This window comes from Mesocricetus auratus, unplaced genomic scaffold (assembly GCF_017639785.1).
Source record: "Mesocricetus auratus isolate SY011 unplaced genomic scaffold, BCM_Maur_2.0 Super-Scaffold_100676, whole genome shotgun sequence".
In the NCBI taxonomy this organism is placed as follows: Eukaryota; Metazoa; Chordata; class Mammalia; order Rodentia; family Cricetidae; genus Mesocricetus; species Mesocricetus auratus.
Window position 1 is genome coordinate 24861032 of NW_024429266.1, and position 11999 is coordinate 24873030.

The following is an 11999-nucleotide window of genomic DNA, read 5'->3' on the forward strand; positions in this document are numbered from 1 at the left end:
GGTCATCTACAAGTCAAGGAGAGGGGTCTTAGAAGGAACCAACCCTGCCAACACATTGACCTCTGTCTTCTAGCATCTGGTAGGTACTAGGACAAATTAATTTCTATTGTTTATGCCACTTATTCTAGGTGGTTCCAGAAAATTAAAACAGGGAAAATTACCAAAACCAAAAAACCCATAATTCTGCCCTTCCTAATGTCTCCAACCAAGGACATCTCCTTACCTGGGACGCTTCATTGAAGAAGTTATGGTGAGGCAGAAGGACAATCAGAATCAAAACGATATGGCTGGCACATGCCTGTCATTCCGGAGGTATGAAGGAGACAGAAGGATAAAAAGTTTGAAGCTATCCTGGGCTATATAGAAAGACTGTCTCAAACAGCAGCAGCAAAACTAAATAAAATTACCTGAGTACTGGTGCCTGGGCTCTTTGTTTGCTGCTGTCCAATCCAAACGTTCACTGGATAAGTGTTCTGTCCTTAGATGCCACCCATGCCTAGCAGTTGTTTTTGTAAAGGATGTAGAGTGAAAAGTGTAAAACAGTCTTTGAAAATAGACATCAGTAAAAGAATATGGATAATCAAGAAATAAACCAAATGTGTACAGCATTGTAATTTATGGAAAACATGATATTTTCAACAAGGAAGGAAAACACAGCCCCACACACAGGATGTTAGGGGAAAAACATGCACAAATGATCCAGGGATAGAAAGGGCATTTTCAGGGGGTACCAAGCCAGTAAGTTGTTTGGCAGATGTGTGATAAATTTAACTACATTAAATATATATATATGTGTATATGTACACACACATACATACATATATATATATGTTTCTCTTTGAGCAAAAATAAGTAAATAAAGCCTTAAACTCTTTGACAAACCAAGGAAATATATTTGCGGTACAGAAAAGCAAACAGGTAAGATCCACAATTTACAGTTTTATATAGTAAGGAAAAAGCAAAATATAAAAATCAAAGAATACACAAGCAGTTAAAACAAAATACGTGTATTAAAAGTAATACTCCACTGAATATGGGGGCACACGCCTTTAATCCCAGCACTTAGGAGGCAGAGGCAGGAGGATTTCTGTGAGTTCAAGACCAGCCTGTTCTACAAAACGAGTTCCAGGAAAGCTACAGCTGTTACACAGAGAAATCCTGTCTCAAATAAACATAAAAAACTACTCCCTGTGGCACTAAGAAATGAGCACCAAAATGATGGAAGATGTGTTTCTTCTGTGAGAGTGGCAGGCGGGGCAGAAGTCAGGAGCCACCAAGCCCTCGAAGGTACGCAGCTTCTCTGGAGGTACGCAGCTTCTCTGGAGGTACGCAGCTTCTCTGGAGGTACACAGCTTCTCTGGAACTATAGAGCTCAGCAGTCCCAAGTCTGTGAGGCCCATCCAGGAACAGTCACACTTGTAAGCCATCAGATAATATTGTAGGAGTGCTAATTATGATCTCTTTTAGGAGAAAAAAACTAGCAATTGCTTCCAATACAGCAACCCTGTTGCTAGGAATTTGCCCTGAGTATGAACTAGCAAAATATTAGGGACAAACCAGGTGCTAGGGAAATTCCCAAGAATCCACAAAGATGACACAAGTAAGACTAGGATCCTAGCAATAGTAGAGAGGATGCCTGAACTAGTCTTCCCCTGTAATCAGATTGGTGAATACCCCAACTATCATCATAGAGACTTCACCCAGTAATTGAAGGAACAAGATGCAGAGATCCAAACCAAGCACCAGGCCAAGCTCCAGGAATCCAGTCAAAGAGAGAGGATGGAATAAATGAGCAATGGAGGTCAGGATCATGATGGAAAAATCTACAGAGACAGCTGAACCAAGCTTGTGGAAACTCATGAACTCTATACTGACAACTATGGATCCTCCATAGAACTGAACTAGGCCCTCCTTATGTGGCAGACAGCTGTGAAGCTTGGGCTATCTGAGGGGCACCTGGCACTAGGACCAGGATCTATCCCTGATATGAGTTAGCTTGCTGGAGCCCATTCCCTATGAGGGGGCACGATGCTCAACCTTAACACAGTGGGGAGAGGCTTGGTCCTGCCCCAACTTAATGTGCCAGACTTCTTTGACTCCCCATGGGAGCCCTTACCTGCTGGAAAGACAGGAAAGAGGGTGGGATAGGAGTAAGGTGAGGGGGACTGGAGGAGGGGTGGGAGGGAGAACCTTGGTTGGAATGCAAAATGAAATTAAAAATAAAAAAAGAACAAAATGTACCAGGATATGTCAGTTTCAAGGATGCTCACCCTACCTTTATCATAATAAGAGGGGGAAATGGAACCAACTAAATTGTTCACAAACTGTTTAAACAAAATTTAAATACATTTACACACTGAATTGGAATGCACCCTTAAAGAAAATGGTATGGGCCTGAATGCTGACTTGAAAGGATGTCTCAGATGTCTATGTATAAAGAGTAAAAAAAGATCTATAATACAACAACATTTTTACTTCATTTTTGAGATTTATTGTTCACAGAGACAAGAAGATGAGGTCAGATCGCCTAGAAGTAGAATTACCTATGATTGTGAACTGTCATGTGGGTGCTGGAAATTGAACCCAGGACCTCTAGATGATCAGTCAGTACTCTTAACCATTGAGCCATCTGTTCAGCCTCAAAGAAGTTTCTGTGTATAGAAAAGTTTACTTGGGTTTGACTATAGACATATATCTATAATTATTTATTCATACATTCATCCACCCATTCATTCAGTGTGTGTATGTGTGTGTCTGTCTGTCTGTAGTGTGTGCACTTGGAGTTGTAGATGGTTGTAAGCCATGGCATGGGTGCTGGGAACAGAATAACAACTGCTCTTAACAACTGATCCATTTCTCCATCTCCCTAAATAAAAATCAACAGATTTTTCCCAACTTAGAGACATTACTTCAAAGATTTTTAATGACAAGTAGAGAAAGAAGACATACTTATTTTTCCATAGAACTGGTTTCTCTTTGTCTAAGAATTCTTGATGGGAGGGTCTTTAAGCAAAGAAAGTTTTATCTCAGCCAAAACAACCCTGTACAATAAAGGAACTTCTGGAGACATCACCACCCCTGACTTCAAGTTCTATTATAAAGCCATAGTCCTGAAAACAGCTTGGTATGGGCACAAAAATAGACAGGTAGACCAATGCAATCTAATTGAAAACTCTGATAAGGACCCACACACCTGCGAACACCAGATTTTTGACAAAGAAGCTGAAATTATACAATGGGAAAAAGAAAGCATTTTCAACAAATGGTGCTGGCATAACTGGATGCTGGCATGTAGAAGACTGAAGATAGATCCATATCTATCACCATGCACAAAACTTAAGTCCAAGTGGGTCAAAGGCCTCACCATAAATCCAGCCACACTGAACCTCTTAAAAGAGAAAGTAGGAAGTACCCTTGAATGAATTGGTACAGGAGACCACTTCCTGAACATAACACCAGTAGCACAGACACTGAGATCAACAATTAATAAATGGGACCTCCTGAAACTGAGAAGCTTCTGTAAGGCAAAGGACACAGTCAACAAGACAAAATGGTAGCCCACAGAATGGGAAAAGATATTCATCAATCCCATATCTGACAGAGGGCTGATTTCCAAAATTTACAAAGAACTCAAAAAGCAAGTCACCAAAACACCAGATAATCCAATTAAAAAGTGGTCTACAGAACTAAATAGAGAATTCTCAATAGAGGAGTCTAAAATGGCTGAGAGACACTTAAGAAAATGCTAAACATCCTTAGCCATCAGGGAAATGCAACTCAAAACAACTCTGACATATCATCTTATTCCTGTCAGAATGGCTAAAATAAAAAACACCAATGACAATTTATGCTGGAGAGGATGTAGAAAAAGGGGAACACTCTTCCACTGCTAGACAGAGTACCAACTAGTAGAGTCACTTTGGAAATCAGTATGGAAATTCCTCAGGAAAATAAGAACCAGCAATTCCACTCTTAGGCATATACCCAAAAGATGCACATTCATACAGCAAGGTCATCTGTTCAACCAAGTTCATAGCAGCATTATTTGTAATAGCCAGAACCTGGAAGCAACCTAGATGCCCCTCAACTGAAGAATGGATACAGAAAATGTGGTACATTTACACAATGGAATACTACTCAGCAAGGGGGGGGGGGGACGACACAACAATGGAATCTTGAAATTCACAGGCAAATGAATGGAACTAAAAGAAACCATCCTGAGTGAGGTAACCCACTCACAAAAAGACAAACATAGTATGTACTCACTCATATCTCATATATGGATTTTAGACACAGAGCAAAGGATTACCAGCCTACAATCCATAACACCAGAGAAGCTAGGAAACAAGGAGGACCCTAAGAGAGACATACATGGTCACCCAGGAGAAGGGGAAAGGGACAAGATCTCCTGAGCAAATTGGAAGCATGGGGAGAGGGGAGAGGGAGTTGGGAGAAAGAAAAGAGGAAAAGAGGAGGGGAGAGGAGGACATGAAGGAGCAGGAAGATTGAGTCAGGGGAAAAATAGAGGAGAGCAAGAAAAGAGATACCATAATAGAGGGAACCATTATAGGTTTAAAGAGAAATCTGGCACTAGAGAAAAGTCCAGAGATCTACAAAGATGACACCAATTAACAATATAAGCAATAGTGGAGAGGCTACCTTAAATGCCCTTCCCTGATAATGAGACTGATGACTACCTTATATACCATCCTAGAGCCTTCATCCAGTAGCTTATGGAAGCAGAGCCTTCATCCAGTAGCTCCTGGAATCCAGTTGCAGAGAGGGAGGAGTGATGAGCAAAGGGGTCATGACCTGGCTGGTGAAATCCACAGAAACAGCTGACCTGAACTAGGGGGAGCTCATGGACCCCAGACTGATAGCTAGGAAACCAGCATAGGACTGACCAAGACCCTCTGATAGTGGGTGTCAATTAGGAGGCCTGGGAAATCTATAGGGCCTTTGGCAATGGATCAGTATTTATCCCTAGTATATGAATGGACTTGGAAGTCCATGCCACATAGAGGGATACTCTCTCTTTCAGCCTAGACACACAGGGGAGGGCCTAGGTCCTGCTCCAAATGTTATGACAGACTTTGAAGATCCCCCATGGAAGGCCTCGCCTTCCCTAGGGAGCAGAAAGGGGATGCGATAGGGAGTTAGTTGGGGGCAGGGGAGGAGGAGAGGGAGAAGAAACTGGGATTGATATGTAAAACAAATTAGCTTGTTTCTAATTTAAATTAAAGAATCTGAAAAAAAAGAAATTTTATCTCTTTTGGTTTGAAACGTAATCTACTTATGTCCCTGATTTTGAACTCTCTGATCTTTTTCTACTAAAAAGCAGATCATATCTTCCACTGGACTCACTGCTCTCTGGTATTTAAATTCATGATGTCATACACATAATTCTGCAATCTAAAAAACAAATTCGTCTGTAGCACACATCAAGCATTCAATATTGAGCATTACTGAGTATGTAGTCAGTGCCAGACCCTGTTCTGGCTGGTGGTCAACTGTGGAATGTGTGCTCTTCAAAGAACTATGCAGGGGCACAAGCATGAAGGAACGTAATGCATCTATAAATGCATAGTATAGTTGAATTTATAAGCACTGGAGTAATAAGAAACAAGTTAAGGATAGAAGTTTGTAATACTTTATTTTGAAATAATTTTAAATATATGGAAAAGTTATAAAACTATAAATAACTATATATCCTCTATGCATACACATGTGTGTATGCACTTATGTATATCTGTATTAGTTAGCAGTATGGGCTCACAGATTCTTATTTTATTTAGTACTCTATCAGTCTTGTGTGTGAGTGTTGAAGGGCTGAGCTAAAGGCCTTACACACGATAAGCACAGGCTGAGCTGTTTCAACAGCCTTATTATTTCTATTGAGGATCAAGTTCATAGTACATCTTAATTTTATTTTATTTTGTTTACAAAGAATCACACAACACAGCTTAAGGTGGCCTTGATTCTTCTACCTCAGCTACTCAGGTACTAAAATTACATGCATGTATCACCATGCTTGGTTTATGTATCTTTGCTAATTTTTTTAATTCAAGTAATCCAAGCTGGCCCTAACCTCACTATATAGCTAAAGGCAAGCTTGACCTTCCTTCTTCTGCCTCTTAAGTTCATGGATGCAGCACCACTCCTGACTTTCTGTGGTGCTGGGGGTCACACCCAAGACTTTGGGCATGCTTGGCAGATACTCTATCAACAGAGGTGCATCTCCAGTCCTGTCTTTACTTTCAATAGAAGATTTCCCATAGTTGCCCTGGGTATTAGCATTTTCTCAAGAAGCTCTGAGTCTTTTAAGTGGGAATGGTATCTGAAAAATAGAGACCTGGGTCCTCCTAGGTGTATTCTCTGGTAACTCCAATTTTGATCTAATCCCACAAGTAATGTTCTCTTGAGGCATGGAAATATTTAAATATTTGGTACTAATATGTGTTGTGTAATATCAGTTACATTTGTTTATGCTGTGGAACATATATTTGTTTAATGATGCAAAAATGTGTTGCATTTGTTACATTGCCTGTCTAAAACACCTGATTGGTCTAGAAAAGCTGAACAGCCAATCGCTAGACAGGAGAAAGAAGATGTGGGACTGACAGGCAGAGAGAATAAATAGGAAGGGAAATCTGGGAAGAGGAGATTAAGGAATGAAAAGGGAGAAAAAGAGAAGACATCAGGGGCCAGCCACCCAGCTACGTAGCAAGCCATGGAATAGTAAGTAAAGAAAGGCATATAGACTAGAGAAAGAAAAAACCCAGAGGCAAAAGATAGACTGGATAATTTAAGTGAAGAAAAGCTGGTTAGAAACAAACCACGCCAAGGCCGGGCATTCATAAATAAGAATAAGCCTCTGTGTATTTATTTGGGAGCTAGGTGGTGCTTAAGATGAAAAATACACAGGGAGTCTGGATCCTGTATGTTGCTGCATTGACCTTGAATTTTTTCACTGCTGGTAAGCAAAGGACAGCTGCTAAACTGAAAGAGGGGCTATTGAAATAAACCAGTCTGTATACTTTAGGAATGCCTTAACTGTAAAATGGAAGTCAAAAAATGTATTTGCAAAATGGAATTTAAAAGATAACACTGCTTTGGAGAAAAGGTTTTGCTTTTGTTCCCACAGGAGACGAGAGGTTGGGAATTCCTTCAGGATTGGTATGGATCAGGCTTGATCAGGGAAGAGCTTCTGAATCTTCACAGGTGATAGCTATCAACAAAGATTAGAGTTGGTCTTTCCAGGGCTTGACCATTATCTCAAATTTTCTCAGGGACCCCTAAAAATGCTTTCGCCCACAGACAACAGGAGTGGAGAACACAATGCCCACATTCTCAAGAGATGGGGTGGGTGGATTTGGTTATTTGGTAGATTATGGATGTTCATTATCATTTAGGGGAATATAGGATAAGAAGATAACTACTGACCCCAAATATTTTGCTTTGGCATGGGTTTTAGTACACTGATACAAATTTAAAATTATTTTTATTATGCTATATATGTTTTTACTCTTGTTTGGGATATTGTGCTTATTCAACTCATTTAAAATTCAATGAATAATTAAGAAATGATGTTAGTTGTTAATCTATAATAATCAAACTTGTAGTCACATTAGGTATGTTTTCAAGTTTAAATAGGTGTACTTTAGACAGATTGATGGTTTTCAAACACTTCAAAGAACTACAGAATATGGCATTTAAGATGTTTAATAACCTAAGGTTTTTCATGACACTGACACATCTGCTCCTGGAAGCACCAATTTACTTCATAAAAGGAGGATAGGCATCAAAGAAATTCCATATCAAGTTTGCTTTCAATGTGGCAAGGCTAGCCATTTGGACAAAGAACTGCTTTGCTTTGACAGCTGACAGTATGCCTTATAAACCGGACATGCAGGACTCACAGAAGAGAATAAATAGAAGGAGAAAACTAACTGCTGAACTTTGCCAAAACAAGGCAAGACAGTCCTTTGAGATTCCTGCCTCACTGAAAAGTATGCCAAATATTGTAAGCCTGTAGGCTGAAGATGGATGCCCCAACATTGCAGAGGAACTTTGTGATATATATGATAGCACCAAGTACGATGGCACCCCAACCTAATGCTTAGGAGGCAAAAGAAGGAAGATGAGAATTCAAAGTTAGCCTGAGCTACATAGTAAGTTTAAGGCCAAATTGGCTACAATGAGACCCTTTGTAAATTTTTTAATTTTTTTCAAATTTTACAAATTTTAATTTGTAAAAATATTGATTTTTAATACAGAAGTAAAAGAAGGAATAAAGAGTGGTCACAAAAGAGTAAAGACATCTGGTTCCCCCACAGCTGCCACCACAGTGAATGAACCCTCCAAATGTCTTCACATTGCTGCTTGTGCTGGCTGTGTTTTCTGTTGCTGTGAAACACCATGACCAGAGCTTACACTTTCATATCATAGTCCACCATTGAAGGATCAGGGCCAGGAGTGAAGCAGACACCACAGAGGAACTCACTGGTGTTCATCTACCTTGTGTAGACAGGCTAGGCCCTCCTGCCTAGGAATGGTGTTGCCCACAGTGGGCTGGGCCCTCCCACATCAATCATCAAACAAGACTGTCTCTCACAGACATGGTTCAGATAAATTTAATCAGGGCAATTCTTCAGCAGAGGTTCCCTCTTCCCAGGTAACTCTAGGTTGTGTCAAACCAATAATAAAAACTAATGAGGTCACTTCATTTTCTTAGGGGTCAGAATCCTGGGAGCAAGGACTTGGCTGGCAGAGCCAAAGGTACATGCTTACACTCCCATCAACCTCAGGAAGAGGCAAGACTGGCCCTGTCACTTTAATACTAGGTTCTACCTCCACCGGATATAACAAAAGGAAATGTGGATTCTCTACAACCAAAACAGTCAACAGTGCAGATGAGTCATTAAGGGAGAGTCAGTGAAGGGACTCAGGGAAGAGAGGAATGCAAAGAAGAGAGAGAGGGAACAGTGCCCCAGAGAATCTGGAACACATGCTAAGTATCAAGAGAGATGAAGAGCAGCCAGCAAGACTCAGGAAAAAGCTATGCTTGAGATGCTATGGAGAGTTTACAAGGCCAATGGTGACCTTTCAGAAAGGAGGTTTGGAAGCAGAAGGCAAATTGTAAGTAGAGAAGGAATTAATCGTGAGTGAAGCAGGGGCACAGTAACTTCTGAGCCAAGGGCTGCACATCAAATCCCTGTTGTTTTACTGGGACCTACAAATACATTAACCTGGGGGAAGGCACATGGGGCTCTTGTGCGGTGCTCCCTTTGCCCTTCACAGCAGCCTCGGGATAAAAGTCTTATTTCAACTTAGAAACAGAAGCAAGTATACCCAATGTCCAGTACCGGAGGAAAATCTCACTCTTTCCCAGGTGTGCCGGTGGTTATAGATACCAGGAGATGTAAAGAAATATGTATTCTCTAACCCAAAAGTCCCTCTTTTTTGTATTGTTTCTTATTGTTGTTGTCTTGCTTTGTTTTATCTAAACAGGGTTTATCTGTGTACCTCTGGCTGTCTTGGAACTCCCTCTGTAGACCAGGCTGGCCTTGAATTCACAGAGATACGCCTGCCTCTGCCTCCCACGAGCTGTGATTAAAGGTGTGTGGCACCACTGCCCAGCCTAGAAAATACCTCCTTAAAGGAATTTAGTCAAATCATCATAAGCACACATACAGATTTACCAACTGTGGTGATCTGAAAGAAAATGACCCCCAAGAGAGTGGTACTATTAGGAGGTGTGGCCTTGTCAAAGGAAGTGTGCTATTGTTGGAGGAAGTGTATTACTGTGGGGATGGGTTGTGAGATCTCTTTTCTCAAGTTTCACTCAGCTGACGTCTTGGTGCTTTCTGGTCAAGAGGTAGCCAGCACTGCACCTGCCTGCACTCTGCCATGCCCCCTGTCATGATGATAAAGGACTGAACCTCTGAAACTGTAAGCCACCCCCTCAATTAAATGTTTTCTTTGTAAGAGTTGCTGTGATCATGGTGTCTCTTCACAGCAATAAAAAACCCTAAGACACAAAGTTGTACATTGTGATAGGAAAGCTCAAAACAAGGTAACTCCAACAAAAGATTATGGCATAAAGTGGCATACCATAACCACCAAATAATGTTGAAGATGAACTACAGTCAATGAAGGGGAAATGGACTATGATTTATTAAATGGACAAAATAAACAAAAGACAAACAATGCTTTTATAAAGTTTTGGTTGATTTGTGGTTGGTTTTGGTTTCTGTTTAGTTAGTTAGTTTTGTGTATGTGTGTGTGTGTTTGAGACAGTTGCATATATATATACATATACATATATGTATATATATATAGTTGTACTAAAACTCCCTGTGTAGACCAGGCTGGCCTTAAATTCACAGAGATCCCCCTGCCTCTGTCTCCCAAGCACTGGGATAAAAAGGCACACACCACCACCCCTGGCCTTGTAAGGTTTTTAAAAAGAAGTTCCTATATAATCAATTCTTGTTTAGGATCAAGCAGGAGTATCTGGGAAATAGCAGCCAGACTTATCCTGACATTCTGCTCATCCCTTCTACTGCCTAGATTGCCTTCTCTTATATATATATAAAGCAAGAGAACACCCCCCCAATAATGCAGAATTTTTTTTTCCTGTTCGCTTTCTCAATGTTCAGGTAAAACAAGTCCTTTAAACCCAACATACCAGGAACCCTTACTTAAGGAGAAAGCATGAGAACAATTGAAAAGTGCTGAAACAGCAATAGTAAACATTTTATGAGCCCTCAAAGTACTTACAGATTCGTGGGCATGACAAACCAGTAAAAACGAACAGAAATCCAGCCTCCGCCCCTTTTAGACTCTAGTCTTTCCCAAACACTCTTTCTTAGAAGTGTAAAGCCCCCAAAGAAGAGACAATAGAGGAGGGTGGGCAAGCTGGCACACACCTGAAATGCCAACACTTGGAAGGTGGAGTCAGGATGCTTAGGAGTTCAAGACCAGCCTGGGCTGTGTGGCAAGAGTTGAGTTTGAGACCAGCCTGGGCTGTCAGAAAGGAACAGGAGAAAAGGAAGGAAATGCGAGCTGAAGTTGAGGGGCGGCTCCTACCCGTGTTAAGGATTCCACGATGCTGACTGATTAGATTTCAGTGACTGTGGAAGGGTGGGAACTTGAGGTTCTGAACAAATCATTGAGATATCTTTAACACCCTTAATTGTCTAAGCTCAAATACACTAGTGTATTTGAACAGCTTATCCTTGTACATCTGACTCAAATCCTTTCAGACAGTACAAACTGGCCACTGGCCTCTAGGAGTCAGATAGTATCCGAGGGTTACCCCAGGCTTTGCTATAATCTGCGTGCTTGATGTTCTCCAAACGTATTTGAAAGAGGACTTGATTCATAACTTTCTCCCTTTCTGTCACTATAAGTTCATGAGATACCAGTTGGAACGTGGTATTTGGGCAACCTGGATCTGTGTCCCGCGGGCCGTGGTTACTCATATTTAGCTACAGAATAAACTTACTTCCGTGTGTTTATGAAGGACTGAGGTACGCAATGTCTGACCCAGGTATTGAGGTAGTAAGTAGGGATGTTGAGCGGGGCACTTAAGAGACGCAAAAATAAATAAATAAATGCTAATGTTGGTGCCTTCTGTGACGGTTTAAAGCAGAACTTACAGAAATTAGCAGCCAAGGTCTACTTCAGCCCAGAAGGTCCTATCCAAGGCTCTCCTGGAGGCCGCCGCGAGGTGGCACACGAGGGTGCGCCTGTGCTCTTTGTTAAGTCTGCGGGGCTCACCTGGGCGAGCAAACCTCGGGAGCCGGCCTGCGAGGGGGCGGACGAGAAGGGGTGCGGCCCACCATGTGGGCAGGGCTGAGGTACGTGCCAACAACGTTGGCGAAGGGAACTCCCAGACTCTAAACGCCTCTCACCAGGAGAGTTCAAAGACAGGACACACGCAACACTTCTAAAACCCTCTATGCCTACGCATGTGCAGCGAGAGCTACGGTGGC

At 41.5% G+C, this 11999-nt stretch overlaps 1 long non-coding RNA gene across 1 annotated transcript; it reads right to left on the reverse strand.

The window, feature by feature from the left end:
* Positions 1–220: 220 nt before the first annotated feature.
* On the reverse strand, positions 221–11958 carry LOC121136867. The gene is made up of 3 exons (XR_005874042.1): positions 11664–11958; positions 408–496; positions 221–298 (listed from the first exon to the last, which is right to left on the reverse strand). It is a non-coding gene; the product is annotated as an uncharacterized LOC121136867 (long non-coding RNA).
* Positions 11959–11999: the final 41 nt, after the last annotated feature.